General features: G+C 47.2%; 1 protein-coding gene across 8 annotated transcripts in view; it reads right to left on the bottom strand.

Moving 5' to 3' along the window:
• Window positions 1-25,100, bottom strand: part of LOC115199164 (neuron navigator 3) — a 389,962-nt gene that overhangs the window by 207,308 nt on the left and 157,554 nt on the right. The window lies entirely within an intron of this gene.

The following is a 25,100-nucleotide window of genomic DNA, read 5'->3' as shown; positions in this document are numbered from 1 at the left end:
GAATAACAAGTACCATGGCACCGACTGCAGCTTGTTTCCCAAATGGCACCCTATTCCCTATAGAGTGCATAGGGCTCTGGTCAAAAGTAGCGCACTATGTAGGGAATAGGGTGGCATTTGGGACTCAGGTATCCTCTGCCCTGGAGTGGGATGGTTCTGGGACTGGTGAGGGAATGAGGGAGGGAGTATTCACAGCTCACAGTGTCTCTGAGTCTCCCTTTGATCCTTTAGCTAAGCTGAGCTGAGCGCTCCTCCTTTTTCCAGTTCTCTCTATCCCTCCTCTCCCCTGCTCCTCTTCTGCCTCCTCCTCTCACTCCCCGGCTTCCCTCCTCCTCTCCAACTCTTCTATATTTTCTCTATCCCTCTTCTCCTCCTTCTTTCCTTCCCTATATTTTCCTGTATATTCACTCTCTACTTGTCTTCCCTCTCCTCCTCATCCACTTCTTCGTACTCCCTCTCCTCCTCATCCTCTTCTTCCTACTCCCTCTCCTCCTCATCCTCTTCTTCCTACTCCCTCTCATCCTCATCCTCTTCTTCCTACTCCCTCTCCTCCTCATCCTCTTTGTCATACTTCCTCTCCTCTTCTTCCTACTCCCTCTCCTCCTCATCCTCTTTGTCATACTTCCTCTCCTCTTCTTCCTACTCCCTCTCCTCCTCATCCTCATCCTCTTCTTCCTACTCCCTCTCCTCCTCATCCTCTTCTTCCTACTCCCTCTCCTCCTCATCCTCTTTGTCCTACTCCCTCTCCTCCTCATCCACTTCTTCCTACTCCCTCTCCTCCTCATCCTCTTCTTCCTACTCCCTCTCCTCCTCATCCTCTTTGTCATACTTCCTCTCCTCTTCTTCCTACTCCCTCTCCTCCTCATCCTCTTCTTCCTACTCCCTCTCCTCCTCATCCTCTTTGTCATACTTCCTCTCCTCTTCTTCCTACTCCCTCTCATCCTCATCCTCTTTGTCATACTTCCTCTCCTCTTCTTCCTACTCCCTCTCCTCCTCATCCACTTCTTCCTACTCCCTCTCCTCCTCATCCTCTTCTTCCTACTTCCTCTCCTTCTTATTCTCTCTCTCCTTTTCCTTGTCTTTCACCAGACTAGTGATCTCAAAGCCAGGCTGCATGGAGTATGGAGAAGGAGGGAGAAGTGAGGAGGGAGAGGTGAGGAGGGAGTGAGAGGAGGGAGTGCAGTCTGGTCTGCAGTCTGGGAGCCATGATGAGAGAATCAGGTGTTGCGTCGTCTTCGGTGACATAATGTGATAGAAAAGCAGGGTTCATCCCAGGGCTGGCCCAACAGAGCGGCGCAGGCAGGATCCTGCCTGCCCTGTCTGCATCCCATATGGCACCCTATTCCCTACACTGTGCACTACTTTTGACCAGAGCCCTATGGGCCATCATCAAAAGTAGTGTACTACATAGGGAACAGGGTGCCATTTGGGACATAGCCATGGTCTGCCTGGGAGAAATAGATTTTCCAGGGGCTTGGTTTCTTTAGGGCGTAAAAAAAGGGGGCAACGAACAGCGAGAAGGGAGATTTCCAAGTACGTGTTTCTGATTTAGCATCTCAATATGTGGCATGTGGAGTCAGGGTATTACGGTGTAGAAGGGAGGATTCTCACTAACATTCAGCCTGAACTCTCTAAATGCAGTCAGGGTTCTTTTCTCTACGACGGATTCCCTGATATTGGTAGATGTGATGTACACTGTATATTGACTGACTCGCACTCTAGCTTCCTTAATACTCTCCTAGCGAACAGGGATCTTCAATCAGTCAGGCGGAGTCTGTGTCAGCATCCCAAATGACACCCTAGTCCTTATGTAGTGCACTACTTCTGATGAGGGCCCATAGGGCTCCCATAGGGCTCTGGGCAAAAGTAGTAGACTTTGTAGGGAATAGGGTGCCATGTGGAACTCACAGTCTGCCTGAATGCTACCAGTGTGTTTCTGTGCCTTTGCTAGCGTGGGTGGAAATAGGACTGTGACTGGGTTCTGCTGTGACCAGTGGCTCGCTACCCGGCAGTGCATCCTAATAGCCATGACGTGTGTGTCACAATCTACAAAGAGAGGCATCGTGTGGTTGACTAGCTGGAGAGCAGGGAAAAACACATTCATGACGACGGGCTATAACTGGCTATAAAGGAGAGGTACCCTAGTAAGGACTGACGCCTTTACTCGCTAGCTAGATTGACTGGAATGACATGGGTGTAAATGTAGGGTGATTGAATGAAAATAGCAGTGGAATAAGGTTGCATTGATAGGGGATGTCTTTCTCAGCTATGAGAAAAAGGGGAAGCCGTTGTTTAAAGTGCATTTTGGTTTCTACACTATTAAACGTGTTTTGTAACACCAACACCTTGGATAAACTCTTTCAGAGTCCCACTTGGCCTATGTCATAACTCTCCATCCCTGGCAATAGATAACAGTAAAACTCCAGCCAACATATGTAAAAAGGTCAAAGGTGAAGCCAAATCTCCCAGCATTCCCTTCCACCATCTTTCTTTTAACCGTGTAAATCACTCTCTTCATTTCCCTCTTTATTCATTTTGTATTCTGTATTCTCCAATCTCTATCTCAGTCTTTCCCTCTGTTTCTGTCTCTCCTCTCTGCCGTCCATCATCTGAGGTCACTACGACCTCTCCACTGGATGATGAGCCGAAGGGTTTCAAACGTTTTTTTGAACATATGTACTTTGGCCGCTCCAAAATCATTCATTAGACATAAATTGGAGCTGCTTTGAAGGGGTTTAAAAACATATATTTTAAGAGCATGATGATTTTCAGAGAAGGGCCACCAACCACTAATTATCACCCAACCTAAAAACGTTCCATGTCGTAAAACAGACTCAAAGCCCCTTCAGACATTTTTCTCTCAGAAAACGACCCTAAATCACCAAACGACGACCATTGACGTTAAATTCCCTCGCTGGCCCAAGTTATGAGTCATTTTGACCGATAAAAAAAATGCTAATCGGGGGAATGCTTTGTAAATGATACAGTCCTCTGGAATAAAGGTTTTACATCTATACAGCCCTGAAATCTTAAACCCGCTCCGTTGGTTTCTGTGGTCCCTGTCAGTCATTCTTCCCCCAATGGGGAGAAAGTGATATTTTGCTGCCGCAGGGGAATGACCCTTTCACCACAAACCTCATCTTACCCCTGTAATACAGAGAGGATTTTCCAAAAGAGAGGGAAAGAAAGAGAGGGGGAAAAAGGACCGAGCGAGCGAAAGGCGAGGGAAAGAATAAGAGAGAGAGGGCGAGATAGATGGTAAATAGAGAGAGAGAGAAGACATTCACCCCTCTGAGCCAACCAGAAGACATGGGCCTGAGCTCCTGAACAGTCACAGAAGACCAGAGCGACAGCATGAAGAGACAACTGGAGCCTCTCTGCTTCCTCTCTCCTCTTGTTGTGGACGCCTGGCTCTTCTTGAAGAGTGACGTGATATCAGGCTGTACCCTACAGTCCTCTCTCCTCTTATTGGGGACGGCTGGCTCTTCTTGAAGAGTGACGTGATATCAGGCTGTACCCTACAGTCCTCTCTCCTCTTATTGGGGACGGCTGGCTCTACTTGAAGAGTGACGTGATATCAGGCTGTACCCTACAGTCCTCTCTCCTCTTATTGGGGACGGCTGGCTCTACTTGAAGAGTGACGTGATATCAGGCTGTACCCTACAGTCCTCTCTCCTCTTATTGGGGACGGCTGGCTCTACTTGAAGAGTGACGTGATATCAGGCTGTATCCTACAGTCCTTTCTCCTCTTATTGGGGACGGCTGGCTCTTCTTGAAGAGTGACGTGATATCAGGCTGTACCCTACAGTCTTCTCTCCTCTTATTGGGGACGGCTGGCTCTTCTTGAAGAGTGACGTGATATCAGGCTGTACCCTACAGTCCTCTCTCCTCTTATTGGGGACGGCTGGTTCTACTTGAAGAGTGACGTGATATCAGGCTGTACCCTACAGTCCTCTCTCCTCTTATTGGGGACGGCTGGCTCTACTTGAAGAGTGACGTGATATCAGGCTGTACCCTACAGTCCTCTCTCCTCTTATTGGGGACGGCTGGCTCTTCTTGAAGAGTGACGTGATATCAGGCTTTATGCAACAGGAGGACATTCCAATGGGCAACACCTGCAGTATTGTCTTCTGCGTTGATAGTCCTAAGCACATTCACTGTCTTCCTGACACACGTGCAGACACTACGAAGCTTCTACAGACTTTTCCAGAGGATAAGCAAGTTCTCATATACACACACACCCTGATCTAGACCCCCAGTTACACACAGATAATGCCCCACAGACTGACCTGATCTAGACCCCCAGTTACACACAGATAACGCCCCACAGACTGACCTGATCTAGACCTCCAGTTACACACAGATAATGCCCCACAGACTGACCTGATCTAGACCCCCAGTTACACACAGATAACGCCCCACAGACTGACCTGATCTAGACCCCCAGTTACACACAGATAACGCCCCACAGACTGACCTGATCTAGACCTCCAGTTACACACAGAATGCTCCACAGACTGACCTGATCTAGACCCCCAGTTACACACAGATAACGCCCCACAGACTGACCTGATCTAGACCTCCAGTTACACACAGATAACGCCCCCAGACTGACCTGATCTAGAGCCCCAGTTACACACAGATAACGCCCCCAGACTGACCTGAACTAGAGCCCCAGTTACACACAGATAACGCCCAACAGACTGACCTGATCTAGACCCCCAGTTACACACAGATAACGCCCAACAGACTGACCTGATCTAGACCCCCAGTTACACACAGATAACGCCCAACAGACTGACCTGATCTAGACCCCCAGTTACAGACAGATAACGCCCCACAGACTGACCTGATCTAGACCCCCAGTTACACACAGATAACGCCCCACAGACTGACCTGATCTAGACCTCCAGTTACACACAGAATGCCCCACAGACTGACCTGATCTAGACCCCCAGTTACACACAGATAACGCCCCACAGACTGACCTGATCTAGACCTCCAGTTACACACAGATAACGCCCCCAGACTGACCTGATCTAGAGCCCCAGTTACACACAGATAACGCCCCCAGACTGACCTGAACTAGAGCCCCAGTTACACACAGATAACGCCCAACAGACTGACCTGATCTAGACCCCCAGTTACACACAGATAACGCCCAACAGACTGACCTGATCTAGACCCCCAGTTACACACAGATAACGCCCAACAGACTGACCTGATCTAGACCCCCAGTTACACACAGATAACGCCCCACAGACTGACCTGATCTACACCCCCAGTTACACACAGATAACTCCCCACAGACTGACCTGATCTAGACCCCCAGTTACACACAGATAACGCCCCACAGACTGACCTGATCTAGACCCCCAGTTACACACAGATAATGCCCCACAGACTGACCTGATCTAGACCCCCAGTTACACACAGATAACGCCCCACAGACTGACCTGATCTAGACCCCCAGTTACACACAGATAACGCCCCACAGACTGACCTGATCTAGACCCCCAGTTACACACAGATAACGCCCAACAGACTGACCTGATCTAGACCCCCAGTTACACACAAATAACACCCCACAGACTGCACCATTAGTCAGCACATAAACCAGACGTCACTGCTGGGAAAACGACCAGGTCCCACTGCACTCACTCCCCTATATGGAGTTACCATCCATAGCAGAATAGTTTACTGCTGCAGCCATTATAAACAAATACCTCATAGTAGGCTGGCTAGGCCCCAGTGAAGACCAACATCGATGTCATATTGACAAGGCATTCAACTTTCACACCTTACCCTGCCATACTGGTCACGTCACTGCAACACATCTCATCTCTCCCACTGAGATTATCTGACGTCTCGGGCACGTTCAAAACTTAAAGGGCTACTTCACCCAAATTACAAAAATAACATTTGGGTTTCCTTACCCTGTAAGACAGTGATCCATGCTTTGGTTTAGTTATTGGTTGTTAACCAATATGTACATAGCCCATCTATAATTTATCCCAAACAACTACCTCTTCTCCTACTGTATTTATTTATTTATTTAGCTCCTTTGCACCCCATTATTTATATTTCTACGTTGCACTTTCTTCCACTGCAAATCTACCATTCCAGTGTTTTACTTGCTATATTGTATTTACTTCGCCACCATGGCCTTTTTTGCCTTTACCTCCCTTATCTCACCTCATTTGCTCACATTGTATATAGACTTATTTTTCTACTGTATTATTGACTGTATGTTTGTTTTACTCCATGTGTAACTCTGTGTTGTTGTATGTGTCAAACTGCTTTGCTTTATCTTGGCCAGGTCGCAATTGTAAATGAGAACTTGTTCTGGTTAAAAGTGGTTTAGCTCATAACAGCGCTAATGCTTTACTATTGCTGCTGGTTCCCACACCCAGAGAGCGACCCCACAGGGGTCAAATAAATAATGATCACCCTTCTACAAACACACCAGGTATGTGGCCTTGGGTAAAGCCCTCCTAGTAAACACTGTCCGTATCTCTAACTCACTCCCCACAGCTAATAACCCTCTGTCTGTAGGAATGATTTGACCATCCATCCTCTCTCGGAGGACAGGCTGCCATTCTGCCCTTTTACTGTTTAACCCATTCAACACTCAGAGGAGTTTTCAATGGAGCCGCTGCAGTCCTCTAAGACTCAACTTTCACCCAAGTTGTCCGTCTACAGTCCTATTCAGTGGGCGTGACTTGGTTACAGAGTGAAAAAGGAGATCCCCGGCCTTCCATTGAGCTCTGTAGCTAGCTAGCCCATCGCATGGTCAGAAGGTTGAGCAACACTCAGTAGATACACTCACTAGATACACCCTCAGCATGATGGTCTGAAGGCCCAAGTACTATGGGAGCTCTATCCACACCTTGTTTCAGTATCTGCTTGTTAGATATGTAGACGATGAGTATGACGTGTCTCACCTCTGACGCCCAGGAAGCGCAGATTCAAACTTCCATTAGACATCTCTGCAAGATTTATAATCTCAAAATAAGTTTGTTACTCACCAAATATGGAGTTTCGCTGAGGAACTATCTTCATTTACTCCCATTACGGCCGGTATGTACTTCCAGAAAAGGTATAAATAACAAAGTACAAGCTACCGAAGAAAATCCTGTTCAGCATCTCCAATCACTCATAACTGCCACACACAGGTCAGAAGTATACAACAGCTCAATACATTGAAGATTCTGAAGAGGCATTTTTTTTTATACCTTTTCTGGAAGTATATACCGGCCGTCATGGGAGTAAATGAAGATAGTTCCTCAGCGAAACTCCATATTTGGTGAGTAACAAACTTATTTCAAGATTATAACGCTTGCAGAGCTGTCTAATGGGAGTTTGAATCGGCGCTTCCTGGGTGTCAGAGGTGAGACACGTCATACTCATCATCTACATCTTTAATGCACAGATACTGGGACATCCACACCTTAGACTGAGACACACACATACAGTATGCAACACACACAAGTACCGGCAGTCTTCGTCACCGGCCCAGGATGAGGGACTCTTCAAAGCAGCACACAGACTGATAGCTGATAACATCATCAGCAACCAATCAGAGAGAGAGAGAGAGAGAGAGAGAGAGAGAGAAAGAGAGCGAGACAGAGACAGACAGAGACAGAGAGACAGAGACAGAGAGACAGAGAGAGAGAGACAGAGAGAGAGAGACAGAGAGACAGAGAGACAGAGACAGACAGAGAGAGAGAGAGAGAGAGAGAGAGAGAGAGGACGACAGCCCCCCCCCCACTGGAGACATCCAGAAAGGCCTGGCAGCTGAGGGGGTGAAGGTGACTCCAACCTCCATCCTCCAACCATCAATCTTGATCTCGTGTGTCATTTCAACCAAGGCCACCATCTGCGCTGGTCGGGGCTCTGAATGGCAACAACATGGTCTGGAAGGTTCCTTTCCACGCTACTCACTCCCACCCTGACAAGCCTGTAGATTCCTAGGTGTTTAAGAGAGAGAGGCGGGGTGGTCTCGTCAGGGAGAACTCCTCGGAGAAACTTTTATTTATTCCACCTCCGCAGAGATATGTAGGGTAGAGGGACCGCCCACCACTCTGTGGACCCTCGAGGGGCCCCTGAAAACTGTGGCCCTTGAAAACTGTACTTAAAAAGCGACGCAACTGGGGCCAGAAAAGCACTTCAAAGTCCCTTTTAAACGCCAATCCCATTTACTTTATGGAGCGGTTGTGGAAAAAGGAATGAAATGTGAGTTGTAGTGTATATATTGACATTGCTGTGGAATATGTCTAATGTGTTTGGCTTGTGCTCGTGAAAGGGCCCTTTGCAATAAGTTATATTTAGGCTCCTGAGCTCAATAGTCAAACCACCAGCTGGTATTTGTATTTGTGACAAGAGGATACGGCTCTTTGGGGAATTGGGAGCGCGAGCGAGAGCACGTGTCAGCGTATGAGCGAGAGATGACAATCACGCCTGTGAACAAACAACCTCAGACGGGCTGGTAAACACAATTAGGGAGCGATGAACGACGGATGACGCTAGCTGTAATTGTCAAAAGCCATTAGAGCTGCAGAGCAACAGGAGAGTAACTATTTCCCTCAGTATAATTTCCTTATAGTACAGTATAGTACTACAAACACATGAAGACAGCATAACATTCCCTGCAATGTGATTCCTTCAAACAAAATGACGAATCCTGGAGTGCACTAGTTTGTTGGCAGTGGAGTGTCCGTACTGCAGTGAACTATCAAGCACAACACCATGTTTCAGTGTCCCTTGCACTTTAACACAACCTATTCACCTGTCAGTGATGGCGTATACTCTCCAGTTCTCCTTTTATCCCTCATCAGACACCTTGACTCCTCCACAACTCAACACAGCCTCCACTGTTTACTGGGCCCTTGATATCTTGGGTTATCTCCCAACAAGCAGGCACGGCTAATTGAATACAGAGCCGGGAGGAGATAGGAATCTGTTCAGTGTGTCAGTGGATTAGTAGGGCCTAGATACTGTCACCACGGTAACTGAGTAGGAGGAGCAGGAGGAGGAGACGTAGTTCTTTCCCTGGCTTATCCCTAATGACCCGGGTGCATCACCACTCAGTAACATCCCACAGATAACGCTTCCTTCCTGCCTGCCATCTCCCAGGATCTTTGTAACTGGGGAGGGGGATTAGATCATCAGATGTTTGCGAACCCGACCACACACTCTCTTTCATAATTATTTTCTCCTTTTCTGCCGCAAAGTCATGTTGCTTGCTGAGCGGGAGACCTTGAGCTGTGCTGTGGTGAGACGACACAACCTCCTCCTCAGAGGTTTCTGCCTGGACCCGTTTGGACGCTGAGTGTTCCGGTCTGGGCCCTGAGCTGACCGTAACACAACCACACAGTTATTCAGCCGTTGGGAGCTGAAACAGTGTCCTGGATTTGTCCACATGGTCTCCATCAGAACCCTTGGGAAAGAGGAGATATACTGCCAAAACCCTCATCCTCTAACTTGAATCTTGATCAAACTTCCTTTATCCGAGCCTTTCCGTTCAGATGACCTCCGCTAGCTCCCACTGATAGTTTCTTGAATATCTTCTTCGTCCTCCTACTCATCCTCCTACTCCTAGAATGTGGTGAAAGCTCTATGTTCTGGGAAACTACAACACAGGCCTTAGAGAAGAGGCAGGGTTTTCTGGCTTGGCACTCCACAGTACTGAAGGATTCAAAGTGAGAGAGCACAACAGGGTTACACTGACCACAGGGATTATGGGGGACGGAGGCTGTTTCTTTCTTTGTTGTAACCCTGATTTGTAGTCTTTACGGAACCACAATGGCAAGCTATGCTGATAGGATTGTTTTCAGTCATTCAATCACACTATATAGATCACATGTCTTACAGGCGATGCATTTCCAAGAGTTGTCTAAACATACACATGCTGATGCTACAAACACTGTAATACTATTGTGTTTGACAGGCAGCCTAAATACACAACTGACCCAAGATCAGCGTCTATGGGCAACTTCACCCTACACTGTGACCGTACAATCCTCACTGATTCCTCAGGTTCTCTTACAGTCACCCCCAATGCACCTTTGGGCAACATTGGGTTGTTACCATGAGAACATAGAACCACACAGGCATGGCTTTTCTGACAGTGGCACACACTAAACCCACAAACAACATGGGCTCCCAAGTGGCACAGCGGTCTAAGGTACTGCATCTCAGTGCTAGATGTGTCACTACACTGCATACACCCTGGTTCGAATCCAGGCTGTATCACAACCGGCCGTGATTTGGAGTCCCATAGAGCGGCGCACAGTTGGCCCAGTGTCGTCCGGGTTTGGCTGGTGTAGGCTGTCATTGTAAATAAGAATTCGTTTTAAAATAAAGGTTAAATATGATTAATTTGAGTTAAAACATGAAAAGGCAACAGCGCGAGCTGGAGGCCTTCCAAACAGGTGCTGGGCCAGATCCCAGCAGCAGGTTCTAGCTGAAGCATACCGTGTTTTTATGGTTAATGTATTATCTCATCTGCCCAGGTTATCAGTGCCTCTCCTATCTGACTCTGAGAGAGATAAATGTGGCTGTCTGGAGGATGTGTTTGTCTGCCTCCAAAATGGCACACTATTCCCTATATAGTTCACTACTTTTGACCAGGGCCCATGAGGACATAGTGACTATGTAGGGAATACGGTGTCATTTGTGACACAGCCCTAGTTTTCTCAGGCTGAGGATCAGGGCTCTCCAGCCACAGTATAGACTTCAAACACACAGGCCTCAGATCAGCGTTAGGGGATTGACAGATATGGATGACGGGGTGTATTGTTCCAGGGCAAGACTCTGCAGGTGTCTCCAAGGAACCCAACCCCACTGCTGGAGGACACTTCAGAGGAGAGGGTCTGTCATAGGGCATGTCAACATATACGTTTCCATGACTATACACACACAAACACATATACACACACACACACGTTTGGCAACCATATACACATGCCACCACATGCACACACTAGATTTCTCATACACGCAGACATGCACACGCACGGATGGACGCAGGCACGCACACTCAGAAAACCCCCCACATATATACACACACACACAGAACAGATACCCAATGTGACATTTGTTCTATTCAGGATGTATTTTGTTTCATCTACTAGAACAGACTTTACTGTCTTCCAAAGAGAAAGGCCAGTGTGCAACATCTCACGTCTCTCAGGTAGCATCAAAGTGTCTTCCTGCAGGGCTGGATCAAACAGGAACACTCAGCCCTCAGTCTGTAAGTATACAGTACCATAACAGCACTATGACTGAAACTCAAGAGCAAGAACACTGAACGTGCTGAAGTTAGAGCGCTTGATCTGATATATCATAGTAGTTCACGTTTCCAAAGTACTTGTGGTCTTTTGCTTTGATGTTGAATTATCTAAAACTATGATGGTATCAATGTTTTCTACGTGGCCTCTGCAACGGGTAGGTGTTTACCCAGGCCAGTCAATGGGTAGGTGTTTACCCAGGCCAGTCAATGGGTAGGTGATTACCCAGGCCAGTCAATGGGTAGGTGTTTACCCAGGCCAGTCAATGGGTAGGTGTTTACCCAGGCCAGTCAATGGGTAGGTGATTACCCAGGCCAGTCAATGGGTAGGTATTTACCCAGGCCAGTCAATGGGTAGGTGTTTATCCAGGCCAGTCAATGGGTAGGTGTTTACCCAGGCCAGTCAATGGGTAGGTGATTACCCAGGCCAGTCAATGGGTAGGTGTTTACCCAGGCCAGTCAATGGGTAGGTGTTTACCCAGGCCAGTCAATGGGTAGGTGTTTACCCAGGCCAGTCAATGGGTAGGTGTTTACCCAGGCCAGTCAATGGGTAGGTGTTTACCAAGGCCAGTCAATGGGTAGGTGTTTACCCAGGCCAGTCAATGGGTAGGTGATTACCCAGGCCAGTCAATGGGTAGGTGTTTACCCGGGCCAGTCAATGGGTAGGTATTTACCCAGGCCAGTCAATGGGTAGGTGTTTACCCAGGCCAGTCAATGGGTAAGTGTTTACCCAGGCCAGTCAATGGGTAGGTGTTTACCCAGGCCAGTCAATGGGTAGGTGATTACCCGGGCCAGCCAATGGGTAGGTGTTTACCCGGGCCAGTCAATGGGTAGGTGTTTACCCAGGCCAGCCAATGGGTAGGTGATTACCCAGGCCAGTCAATGGGTAGGTGTTTACCCAGGCCAGTCAATGGGTAGGTGTTTACCCAGGCCAGTCAATGGGTAGGTGATTACCCAGGCCAGTCAATGGGTAGGTATTTACCCAGGCCAGTCAATGGGTCGGTGTTTACCCAGGCCAGTCAATGGGTAGGTGATTACCCAGGCCAGTCAATGGGTAGGTGTTTACCCAGGCCAGTCAATGGGTAGGTGATTACCCAGGCCAGTCAATGGGTAAGTGTTTACCCAGGCCAGTCAATGGGTAGGTGTTTACCCAGGCCAGTCAATGGGTAGGTGATTACCCAGGCCATTCAATGGGTAGGTGATTACCCAGGTGATTACCCAGTCCAATTTAAGCTTGACTCAGATGAAAAGGTACAGAATTAATTAGATCCTAATGAAATACAATACTTCACACCTGGACTAAGTCACCTTGATTCTCCCAGCTAGCAGATTTGCTTTGCCTAAACCCTGCATGCAGGACCAAGGTGTCACGTGATCATGGAGATCTAACCAGACAGACCAAACTTCAAGAGGAAACAGGGAAGAATTATAACCCCCAACCTATGCTGTGCTCATTCTCCTGCTGCGTCCCAAATGACAGCCTATTTCCTTTATAGTGCACTACTTTTGACCAGGGCTTTAAAGGGAACAGGGTGCCATTTGGGACACAGACAAAGACTCTCTGTTCCTGGTCAGATGTTGGAGGCGAACAGCACATCGCGGTCGACAAGGCAATGTCATCGGCCTGGCACTGGGAAGTTGTTCATGTCCAACCTGCTGTGTCTGGCCTTGGGCTGGTAGATCAAAAGGACAACAGTTATCACCTGACTGAAGTCACTGAAGTGCAGAGAGAGAGAGTCACATACACACAAACACACAAACACACACACACTGTTTTGCCACCATGACTTCACTGTGTGACTAAAGAAAAGTCTGTCATAGTCTTTTCATTCAGCGGTGAATCAGCATTAACATGACTAAAGATGGCCAACAAGGTTTTTATGAGACGCCAGTTGACGGTGTCATCTACAGTGACACGTGTTGTTGTTTTGGCTCTGTACTCCAGCACTTTGGATTTTAAATTATACAATGACTATGAGGTTAAAGTGCAGACACTTCTACATGAATGTGGATGCTACCATGATTACAGATAGAGCTCAATGAATTGTGAATAATGATGATTGAGAAAATTAGACACACAAACATCATACCCCCAAGACATGTTAACCTCGCACCATTACAATAACAGGGGAGGTGAGCATTTTCTTGGGGTTATGATACTTGTGCATCTGTAACTTTCTCACTCATTTACATTTTAGTCATTTAGCAGATGCTATTATCCAGAGTAACTTAGTTCATTCATCTTAAAATAGCTAGGTGGGACAACCACATATCACAGGCATAGAAAGTACATTTTCCTCAATAATGTAGCTCAGTAGAGTCAGAGTTAGAGGGGGGGGGGGTCAAGTGCTGGTTAAGTGTTATTTTTTATTACCCCCCCAAAAAATATATACAGTATTTACATTTTTATTTTTATTTTTATGTCTTATTATTATTCATGATTCATTCAGGACTATCCGTAATCATGGTAGCATTCACATTAATGTAGAAGTGTTTAGAAACATTATACTCTTATTTAAAATAAATGTGACTCCAAAATGACTCAATACATTATTTAACCTTCATGTCTATTGGGCACAAAATAATCTGAAACACAATCAAAACAAACAGCAAATGCATCCAACAAGTTTGTAGAGTCACAAGCTTGATGTAATCATTGCGTGCTGGGAATATGGGAACAAATACTAAACTTTTCCCTACTTTAATACGCATAAGAGAATTTGTTCCAATACTTTTGGTCCCTTAAAATGGAGGGACTGTGTACAAAAACTGCTGTAATTTGTAAACGGTTCACCCGATATGAATGAAAATACCCTCGAATTAAAGCTGACAGTCTGCACTTTTAACCTTCTAGTCATTGTATCATAAATCCAAAGTGCTGGAGTAAAGAGCCAAAACAACAAATAATGTGCCGCTGTCCTAATATTTTTGGAGCTCACTGTACTTGGTCTCACGAGCATGTAGCCTAATAGTCTAATGACGACTATACTCAATATTCAAAAATGCTTTCATGGATTGAACTAAGAATCTAATTATTTGATGGAGGGAACTGGCCTTGCTCTAGGCCCTTCAAACTCAACTCTGGACCTCGAAGCCAGTTCCACTGCTTTTTTTCATTGTTCCCTTCTAATCAGGGACTGATTTAGACATGAGACACCAGGTGGGTGCAAATAATTATCAGGTAGAACAGGGATCTGGCCTTGCTCTAGGTTAATGGTGGAGGGATCTGGCCTTGCTCTAGGTTAATGGTGGAGGGAACTGGCCTTGCTCTAGGTTAATGGTGGAGGGATCTGGCCTTGCTCTAGGTTAATGGTGGAGGGATCTGGCCTTGCTCTAGGTTAATGGTGGAGGGAACTGGCCTTGCTCTAGGTAAACGGTGGAGGGAACTGGCCTTGCTCTAGGTTAATGGTGGAGGGATCTGGCCTTGCTCTAGGTTAATGGTGGAGGGAACTGGCCTTGCTCTAGGTAAACGGTGGAGGGAACTGGCCTTGCTCTAGGTAAACGGTGGAGGGAACTGGCCTTGCTCTAGGTTAATGGTGGAGGGATCTGGCCTTGCTCTAGGTAAACGGTGGAGGGAACTGGCCTTGCTCTAGGTTAATGGTGGAGGGATCTGGCCTTGCTCTAGGTTAATGGTGGAGGGAACTGGCCTTGCTCTAGGTTAATGGTGGAGGGATCTGGCCTTGCTCTAGGTTAATGGTGGAGGGATCTGGCCTTGCTCTAGGTTAATGGTGGAGGGAACTGGCCTTGCTCTAGGTAAACGGTGGAGGGAACTGGCCTTGCTCTAGGTTAATGGTGGAGGGATCTGGCCTTGCTCTAGGTTAATGGAGGAGGGAACTGGCCTTGCTCTAGGTAAACGGTGGAGGGAACTGGCCTTGCTCTAGGTAAACGGTGGAGGGAACTGGCCTTGCTCTAGGTTAATGGTGGAGGGATCTGGCCTTGCTCTAGGTTAATGGTGGAGGGAACTGGCCTTGTTCTAGGTTAATGGTGGAGGGAACTGGCCTTGCTCTAGGTTAATGGTGGAGGGAACTGGCCTTGCTCTAGGTTAATGGTGGAGGGATCTGGCCTTGCTCTAGGTTAATGGTGGAGGGATCTGGCCTTGCTCTAGGTTAATAGTGGAGGGAACTGGCCTTGCTCTAGGTTAATAGTGGAGGGAACTGGCCTTGCTCTAGGTTAATGGTGGAGGGAACTGGCCTTGCTCTAGATTAATGGTGGAGGGAACTGGCCTTGCTCTAGGTTAATGGTGGAGGGAACTGGCCTTGCTCTAGGTTAATGGTGGAGGGAACTGGCCTTGCTCTAGGTTAATGGTGGAGCGAACTGGCCTTGCTCTAGGTTAATGGTGGAGGGAACTGGCCTTGCTCTAGGTTAATGGTAGAGGGAACTGGCCTTGCTCTAGGTTAATGGTGGAGGGAACTGGCCTTGCTCTAGGTTAATGGTGGAGGGAACTGGCCTTGCTCTAGGTTAATGGTGGAGGGAACTGGCCTTGCTCTAGGTTAATGGTAGAGGGAACTGGCCTTGCTCTAGGTTAATGGTGGAGGGAACTGGCCTTGCTCTAGGTTAATGGTAGAGGGAACTGGCCTTGCTCTAGGTTAATGGTGGAGGGAACTGGCCTTGCTCTAGGTTAATGGTAGAGGGAACTGGCCTTGCTCTAGGTTAATGATGGAGATGAGAGAATAGAGAAGATAAACCTATGTGATGATGTGCTCAGGGTGTGATATTCCAAAAAATAATACCAACTAAACTTCTCAAGGTCTTAAGCCTATTAAACGGCAGTGAAAACCATGATACATCAAGTTTGTCAAAACGAGTGGAAAATTAAATGAATTATACCATTTATTTTCCTCGTTGGGAGTTTTTACCAGTCAGGGTTACCATAGCCACTCTGGCAGGAAGGCTGTTCTCAGACTAGCGGCGCTACGGCGCTGGTGATTAGATCTTAACCTTGGAGAGGGAACACTCAGGCGTAAAGATCATTATTTCTTTCTCCCTGGCTCGTAATTAAGGCCGTTTTGTTAATAAACGGGAATGTTGTTTAAATGCTCACGACCTCACCGTTAAGCAAAACAATAACACGGGTCAAAAACAAATCTCGCCCTTCGCCGGGTCGTTCAATAGAAGCCGGTGGCTAATTAACCACAAAGCTCCGTCTCTTAGTTTTCGAGGCCCGCCAGAGCGCCAGCGTTGCGTGCATTGCTCCATTTCTCCTCCCTGGATCCACCCTTGTACGAGAGCCCATTCCTTCATGGTCTGAATCTTAATAAAATAACAGAGAGGGATTGGAGTGCTGACGGGTCCAATGAGTAATTCAACTCGGCCCAATCCCAAATCTGATTAACCCGTTTGACCCCAGAGGAGAGTTTTCTGAGGCTGATGGAAAAATGGAGATGTGGAGGGAGTCATCTGATAACTGACCCCTAATATGGTAGCCATGATCGCAGATAAGGAAAAGTTAAAGAGCCAGGTTAACGCTGATGGCATCAATCAGGACCTGAACTCGTCCACCCAGGCCAAACCTCTATTATGGTCCATTGTAAACCATAACCACTGAGGCCATTACAACCCCATCCAAACCCTCCAAACTACTATCCAATAAGGGTTGTGGGTAGTACACTCTGTTCTGTGTTTCCTCTGGGGCTAATGACATGCCTAGACATGTGTACTGTAATTAGGCCGGTCACTGAGATGGAAACTCAATCGTATTATGAAACAGAGGTCACCGTGTTGCTCTGCTGGCGTCTGAAACACTGCCCTCCGCGCATCTATCATCCACCTTGTCCAAAATCCTGATGATACAGAGGCTGAGAGACAGACAGACTCCCCGTCAGCAAGAAGCCACCCCTGGAACTACTAGCTCGGTCCCAGCGCCCCGTTCTTATTTACAGGGCTGGAGTGCAGGGGCTATCCAAACAGGACACGCACGCGTCGGCCAATGCGTGGACACCCTTGCCAAGTCCAACAAGGTCAGGTTTGTGCAGATCCACAGACACTGCCTCTCCTCACTTGTTTCCATCCCTTCCTTAAACAAGCCCCTCACTGACCTTTGTGTTGCCTTTTTGTCCTAAATGACGTTTCTGCCTCTGTGCGGATGTCAACATAGGCAAAGAAAATAACAGAGAGAGATCCACCGCCAATGTACTGTACAGACGACAGCAGTCCCCCACATGAGCGGTTAGCATTAGCATGCTAGCTCCCAGTCCCAGACAGTGCTGCATTGATGCGCCTGTTTAGACTAGAGAATATATGTTTTCTGTGAAAGCAGGGGCGCGGCTGCAGCCCTATAGCAGCAGCCACCGGAGCCTGTTCCAGATTTGGAGGACCCTGCTGCGGCGGCCATGAGCTAAAGCCTTTCACCTGACGTACTCCTGGAGAGACACAGCTGTATAAATATAGACAGCGAAGCCCAGTGCCTCGGCTCAAACACACATGGTGTGAGAGGTGTTCTTGGGGTGCCAGCCCTGGGCATAACAACTGTCAGGAAAGAGAGGTGTATTCAAGTTTCTGTGCTAGGTGAGAATCCACATTTCTGTCTCAATGTGAGAAAAGCTAGGCGGGACGGTAAAAAAAGTGTGTACCAACGACAAAAATGGTACTGCAGCTAGATATTCTATAACTATATTAAGTAAGAAATATGAATAACTATCATGAAATATTCACAAATAATAAACACAAAAATTGGGGTCAACAGAAGTGTGTTTCCTGATTGGTCACAGAGAAGCCAACAATAGAGCCACCCAGCCCAGTCACAGTGGGTCACTTAGCCACAAGCCAGGTCTGTTTACACTGAGCATGAGGACATGAACCCTGCACTTCATCAGATCCACGCTGCATCTGCTCCTGCCTGTCTGGGCTGGACCCATTGTCTCACTTGAAACGACTCTATCCCAGGGCCGCTCGCAGGCATAACGTCTGTGTTAAACAAAACTTGCCTGCATCTGCCTCGCCCATTCAAACGCAGTCCATGTGCGGTGCTGTGTGTGTGTGTGTGTGTGTGTGTGTGTGTGTGTGTGTGTCTCTGTGTGTCTCTGTGTGTGTGTGTGCGCGCACACACCGTTTAGGCTCTTTGCCTTGGTGAGAGTCAGCACTCAGAGTGCAATAGGGTCAACACTGAAGCTTGCAAGGTACGTTCTGCTACCAGATACCATCTGCAGGGTTTATAGGCCAAGATACAGGGAGGAGGAGGTCCCAGCAGTTGACCTGACTATCAACACACGTCATGCTCTACTCTTCTATATGACCTGTTAGTATTCAGGACCAGGGCGCCACCGTTGAGTTTTACGGCCCTCCAAGTAATTTCGAAAGTCACAAAATGTTACGTTCGTTCTCAATTCGCTCCAAGAACACACTAGTCTGTAACATCAACATTGCCAATGTCTTTGTGTGAAAGTTATGAAATCCAAGGCAAGTACAGTAGACTAGACACAGCCTGGGAGGACATTAAAAACGTAACACCGTTCTAGTTCCAGATCCAGGCCTCCATACAACAGACTTGCTGGAGCTATATCTATATCAATATCTATATCTATATCTTTGACCAGATCTAAGATACTCAACATTGGTCAGATTTGCTCTGGAATCCTGAAGAGTCTTACTGGAAGATGCAAAGGATAGAGGGGTGAGAGAGAGAGAGAGAGAGAGAGAGAGAGAGAGAGAGAGAGAGAGAGTGAGAGTGAGAGTGAGAGAGAGATTCATTCACTCCTCTCGCTGGGCTTTATACTGGGTCTTCAAAGCATGTAGAATATGTTTTGATGAAGAGCCAAGGAGCCGTGAAAAAAGCCCTACTTCCATCTGTTACACTGGGAACTGTCGCTCTGTGTTTTAACTCTGGGGGCAATGTGACCATTTTCAACGTGAAGCAGATACTGATACAAAATAAAGCATGTGTTTATTGATTAAGAGCCACTGCTGGAACACAGTCCTTAAATCTTCAATGAGGACAGACAGGCGAGACGCTGAAAGCACTTTGGTTAACCAGGGCGCACATCAACATGTTCCAACCTGATGTGAGCGGGGCATAACGCCACGTCAGTGACCGTCAACAAATATCTGTTCAAGTATTGAAACATATTTTTTAATTCTACCCCTCTCGCCTCAGTACCATATTACTGTTTGAGATACCACCAGAGGCTCGTGTTGAAACAACCGCAGATGTAATCCCAGCATTAGGCATCCAGATAGCTTCACCCAACCTACGTAATATTCTGTACCACACTATGTGAATCACAGGCCCATAAGCCTCGTGTCACTTTCCAACGCAAACATACTTTTGCCCAGTTTGCATACCACTCAAGCCCAGTTGCATTAGGGCAAAGTCTCCTGCACAGAGGACAGACAAGCATTTCTGCTAAGTAAGTGAACTGCTGTGTCAGATCACATCTGAATCTGTTGGACAATTACAGTGGAAAATTACCCACAATCCCCCACACTTTTGTCTCTTGATAAGATTACATCACATATGGATCTTTGTTACCACTGTCACGTTCTGACCAGTAAAGGGGTTATTTGTTATTGTAGTTTGGTCAGGATGTGGCAGGGGGTGTTTGTTTTATGTGGTTCGGGGTTTGTTGGGCTATGTTCTTGTTAGTTTATTTCTATGTTAGTTCTAGTCTTTCTATGTCTATGTTTAGTTAATGGGTCTGACCTTCAATTGGAAGCAGCTGCTCCTCGTTGCTTCTAATTGAAGGTCTTATTTAAGAGGGGTGTTTTTTTTTATGGGATTTGTGGGTAGTTGTCTCCTGTTTTGTGTCTGTGCACATGACAGGACTGTTTAGTGTCGTTTGTTGTTTTGTATACGTGTTTCTTTTGTTTTTCCTTCTTTTAATAATAAAGAGGATGAGTATACACGTTCCCGCTGCACCTTGGTCTAATCCTTACGACGTCCGTTACAACCGCAGCTTTGTGACTGACTGCCCGACTGCCCATCTGAGAGACCCAAAGGAAGACTGAATCACTCAATCTGTGTGTTGGCCCGAAGTGTGCAAACTTCCTCAGCAGTGGTAAAAAGCAGATCTATCTGCTCTTTCTTGCATCTTTCTGTCGTCCTCTAGTCGTGTTTTCTTTGCCTCCTCCAGTCGAGTCATTAGATTAGATTGACTCATAAAGGACGGAGGGAACATTTCCTTTCAAGTCTTTGATCCTGCACCAGAGCCTGGACAGTGAGCTAAACCTGGAGCTTCCAAGCAGCAGACAGACAGGTGAAGTTCTGTTGCTACGGTAAGTTGAACAGGAGATTAGAACGATTGTACACTACCTGCTGCATTAAACAGCAGACAGAACCACCCAGCTAATTGAGCACGCTTTCTTCTTGTTAAAGACTTTAATCATGTTAGGACATCTCTATTCCTGTTATTCCTTCCTTCTGGAGCAGATGAAAGACTGGCTGCCTGCGATGCGTGGCCTGCATTCGAGCCAAATGCTGAAATGTCAAACTTTTGGCAAGCATGGATCACCTTTAATCATCTCATAGCCTGTTTTTTTCCCTCCAGCTTGTCTTTTCTGGTCTTTCCTGATGCACTCTGTGGGCAGAAGGCTTGTTGGCCTTTGGGGCCCACACGTCTGTCCGATAGGCCTAACGGCGGTGTCTTCAACGGCGAGTCAGCGGGTTCAGTCACGCTTAGCTACCTGTGGAGTTTATACAGAGAAGCTGAGCCGCTCTAACCTCAGACCAACAACATTCCCAAGTTGTATAGTGTAACCTCTAGCTATTGTAAAAAAAACAGGCAGTTTCACCGTTGGTCGTAAAGCCTGTTAGCAAGACAGTGTTGGGCTTGCCACTAAGTAAAAAACACTGGAGGGAAACAGGAACCATCCCAAAATGGGGTGAAGTGGGTATGTATAAAAGAGTAAACAACTCTGCTATTAAACTGTAACAGCCTGGCTTTTGGAGCCAAGTGCTACTTTAGAGTACAAACCTGAGGAAAATATGCTCAAACACCCACACATTAACACACCCACCCACACATTAATACACGCACACACCCACACATTAACACACCCACACATTAACACACCCACACATTAACACACCCACACATTAACACACCCACACACCCACACATTAACACACCCACACATTAACACACGTACACAAGCTCAGATCACAACCACACACACACAATGAGAGAGAGCTAAAGTGTATAACACTGCCCTCCCATAAAAACCTCAGATGGAATAAGGTACCTTGTAGCAAGAGGCATAAACCTGTGTTTTTCCTGCTCCGCTTACATAGGAACACCTGTGAGAATTACGCACTGAAGTTCCACTCTCTCCCACCTATCTGTTCTTCTCATCAGCCACACTACCGTAAACCATCAAACTGGCTTCATCTCCCTCACCTGGAATAAGAAACCTAAGGCAGTAGAAGTAAAGGGCCAAGTGTGACATTTTGATCAAGAAGCTTTGGAACACATTCAGTAGGCCTCCACATTGTCCAGACTAATATCTGGATAAGCAGTCACAATCATTTGATAGTGCCTCTCTCTAACTTTTTCCCAACACTCCAAACCCCTGTTCAGGTCATAGAGAAGCCGACGGAGCAGAGGGGATTTGGACAGCCAAAGTTGGAAGCATGTGATTTTCCTCTTCTTACTATACCACTGCTGGGATGGCCAGATGTTTGTGATCAACAGAGGGCTCGTTAGTCCATGGGAGAGGACACTTTTTTTACCCAGAGGCCCTCTCTCTGGTAGAAGGAGGTGTGGGATTGGCTGGCGGGGGGAAGAGCCGGACACCCTGCTCTTTCAGCACATCTGCAGAGCAGCAAGCTGGTGGAGTGAACCCAAACATCCTGTTTTACAGCACAGTCAGCAAACACACTGATCCTTTGGCCCGGTCGGCACGGCTTTCAGCGGCGCCTTACGAGGTGCGTGGAGCGTGGACCGTGACTCAGGCCGGACCTTCAGAGTGTTGTGTTTCCCCTCTCGATTGATACAAATAGCTCGGTGTAAATAAAATGACAGTTTCTCCTAAACAGTGGTTCGGAGAGAGTGTCAAGCTCATGGAGTGAGCGGGAGATTCAACAGCTTACATGTTGTGTACTGTGACTGATACCATACGCCTACGTTGATAATTGATTCTAGTGCACAGTAATGTGGGGAATGTTTCAACAGAATGAATCCCGTGTAAATCCATCTGAAACTGATATTTCAGATTAGATTTCAATAAAATTGTCTGACCGTGTCGCTGCATCGGAGACAGGCTGGCTGACAAGCCTTCCATCTTTCCCACGCACCACCGTCTCCCGGCAGCAGCTTCCCGTCTCTCCAGCGGTTGAAGCTATTGTGCAACACATATATACTTCCCCCCCCAAACCTCAGCGCCAGAGGATCTTTTCACCCTAAACGCCGTAACTCAAGCCTCCTCCCCAAGACTAATGGCCCCTGTCAAGCGCACGGAAATGAATATCAGCGAGCGCCTATCCGCCGACAAGGAAGAGGGGCGATGTTTAACAGCCCACTCCCAGGCTGTCCTCCATTATAGCTCTGCTTCTGTGCACTTCCCACTGGATAGGAGTTAGTGGACAAGCCCAGATCAAAGGGGTGAGATGGGGGAACAGACCCTCCCACCACCCCAATGATTGTGTTCGTACACACTAAACAATGTGGTTCTATTTAAAACGTCTTGACTCCAGATTACTGAAAATATTAAGTTGCTTAAACGCGCTGAAGGCCGTGCTGCACCAGTATAACAACTCTCCCCCCCTCCACCACCCTCTTCTCTCCTCCCTCAGCTGTTCCCTCAGAGGATGAAGGAGGAGCCAGATGCGGGCCTACTAGTCTTTAAAAGCTGAATTAGATGCCTGTATCTGCTTCCAATACAGCGACCGTTAAACCTCCCGTCCACATCTTCTTTGAATGAAGAGCAGAGGTACGCGCCAGGCGCCGTTAGCGCTGCACAGTGCCCACTGCCAAATTCATACAGATTTACCTCAGCCTACTTCTCTTTTTCTACTGCGGGGAAAAGGTGGGAAGCATCTTCTGGAAGCCAACTGTCTCCTTTGTTCGTCTATACAGGCGGAAAACCTTGGTAAATCACTTTAAGGTGTCTCTTTCACGTCAGACGCACAGCTCCGCTGAACACAAAAGCCTCTGTCTCTTGCTATCTGAGTCTGAACAGATAAATACAATGAAGAATACACAAGTGATATTAGGTGGGAGAGAGAGGAATGTTCGGTACCAGACATAAAGCACACCATAGACTTTGGTCCGACAGCCGTTGGCGAGCGCCCCCTCTCACATTAAGGCTGTGGTTGGACACAATGAGTCTCTTGTCCCTCTGTCATAATACAAGTAATGACACTCCCCTTCCAAGATGGCCGCCACTTCTTCCAGCTCATTCACAGATTATGAAAGAATATTTGTTTGCCCATTTTTCTTAGCGTCAAGGACCATCACACATCGCCCCCGGGGGTTAATGGCTGCCCTGAACCGAGTGTGAACCTATCATGGGTGTAGATACATAAACCAAAGAAAAAGACAAAGATTCCCTGTGTTTCAAAACATCCTACTTATTTACCATGTGGGCAAGGCAATTACACCATTAAGGAGATTACACTGACAAATATGAGTCTATAGAGCCATTTCTATTCACCAACAGTGAATAGAGAGGAACTTGTTCCTTCATCCGGGAGCACAAAGCAGTGCACAGAGGTCGTTTCTCATGAGCGTGGGCCCAGCAATGGCCGCCCCTTGGCCGGTCGACAAACTTCAACAGTAACAGTACTGGGAAGAAATTAAACTCAGACTCTCAAATGGTCTCACAAGACGCATCAAGGATTGGGCTGTAAAAACATAGGAGCTTTCACAACACAAGTTGGCCAGTAAATAAACTAAGTGCAATTCGTGTCAGGAGACTACCCTGTGAGAACAACTAGCCAGAACATAAATACCAGAGCTTCGTTAGAGAGGCAGAATGAGGGGAAAAGGAGGGAGAGAAGAAGAGGAGAAGAGGGAGAAAGAGGAGGGGGAGAGGGATGGGGAGAAGGAGAGAGAGAAGGAGGAGGAGAAGGAGAGAGAGAAGGAGAGGGAAAGAAGGAGAGCCAGAAGGAGGGAGAGCAGGGAGAGGGAGGAGAGGAGGGAGAATGAGGGGGAGAAGGAGGAGGAGGAGAAGCAGAGAGAGAAGGAGGGGAAAAGAGAGACAGAAGGAGGGGGAGAATTCAGTTCCGGTCTCCAGGGGCAAAGCTGAGGGGCAGTAGTTCATGTTAACAGTCATTTATGGCAAAGTTAACACACTTTTTATGGGCAAACTTAACACTCTTTAACGGCAACGCTATTAAGGCCCGGTGTGGAGACGGATATGAGTTGTACAAAAGAAAAGTATATTTGCACTGTGGACCTTATATTAGGACACTGTGGTAGAGAGCAGCTTACATTAGGACACTGTGGTAGAGAGCACCTTTATATTAGGACAGCGGGGTAGAGAGCACCTTTATATTAGGACAGCGGGGTAGAGAGCACCTTATATTAGGACACTGTGGTAGAGAGCACCTTATATTAGGACACTGTGGTAGAGAGCACCTTTATATTAGGACAGCGGGGTAGAGAGCACCTTTATATTATGACACTGTGGTAGAGAGCACCTTTATATTATGACACTGTGGTAGAGAGCACCTTATATTAGGACACTGTGGTAGAGAGCACCTTATATTAGGACACTGTGGTAGAGAGCACCTTATATTAGGACACTGTGGTAGAGAGCACCTTTATATTAGGACAGCGGGGTAGAGAGCACCTTTATATTAGGACACTGTGGTAGAGAGCACCTTTATATTATGACACTGTGGTAGAGAGCACCTTATATTAGGACACTGTGGTAGAGA

Source organism: Salmo trutta, chromosome 8 (assembly GCF_901001165.1).
Source record: "Salmo trutta chromosome 8, fSalTru1.1, whole genome shotgun sequence".
Classification (NCBI taxonomy): Eukaryota; Metazoa; Chordata; class Actinopteri; order Salmoniformes; family Salmonidae; genus Salmo; species Salmo trutta.
This window is presented reverse-complemented; position numbering and strand designations above follow the sequence as displayed.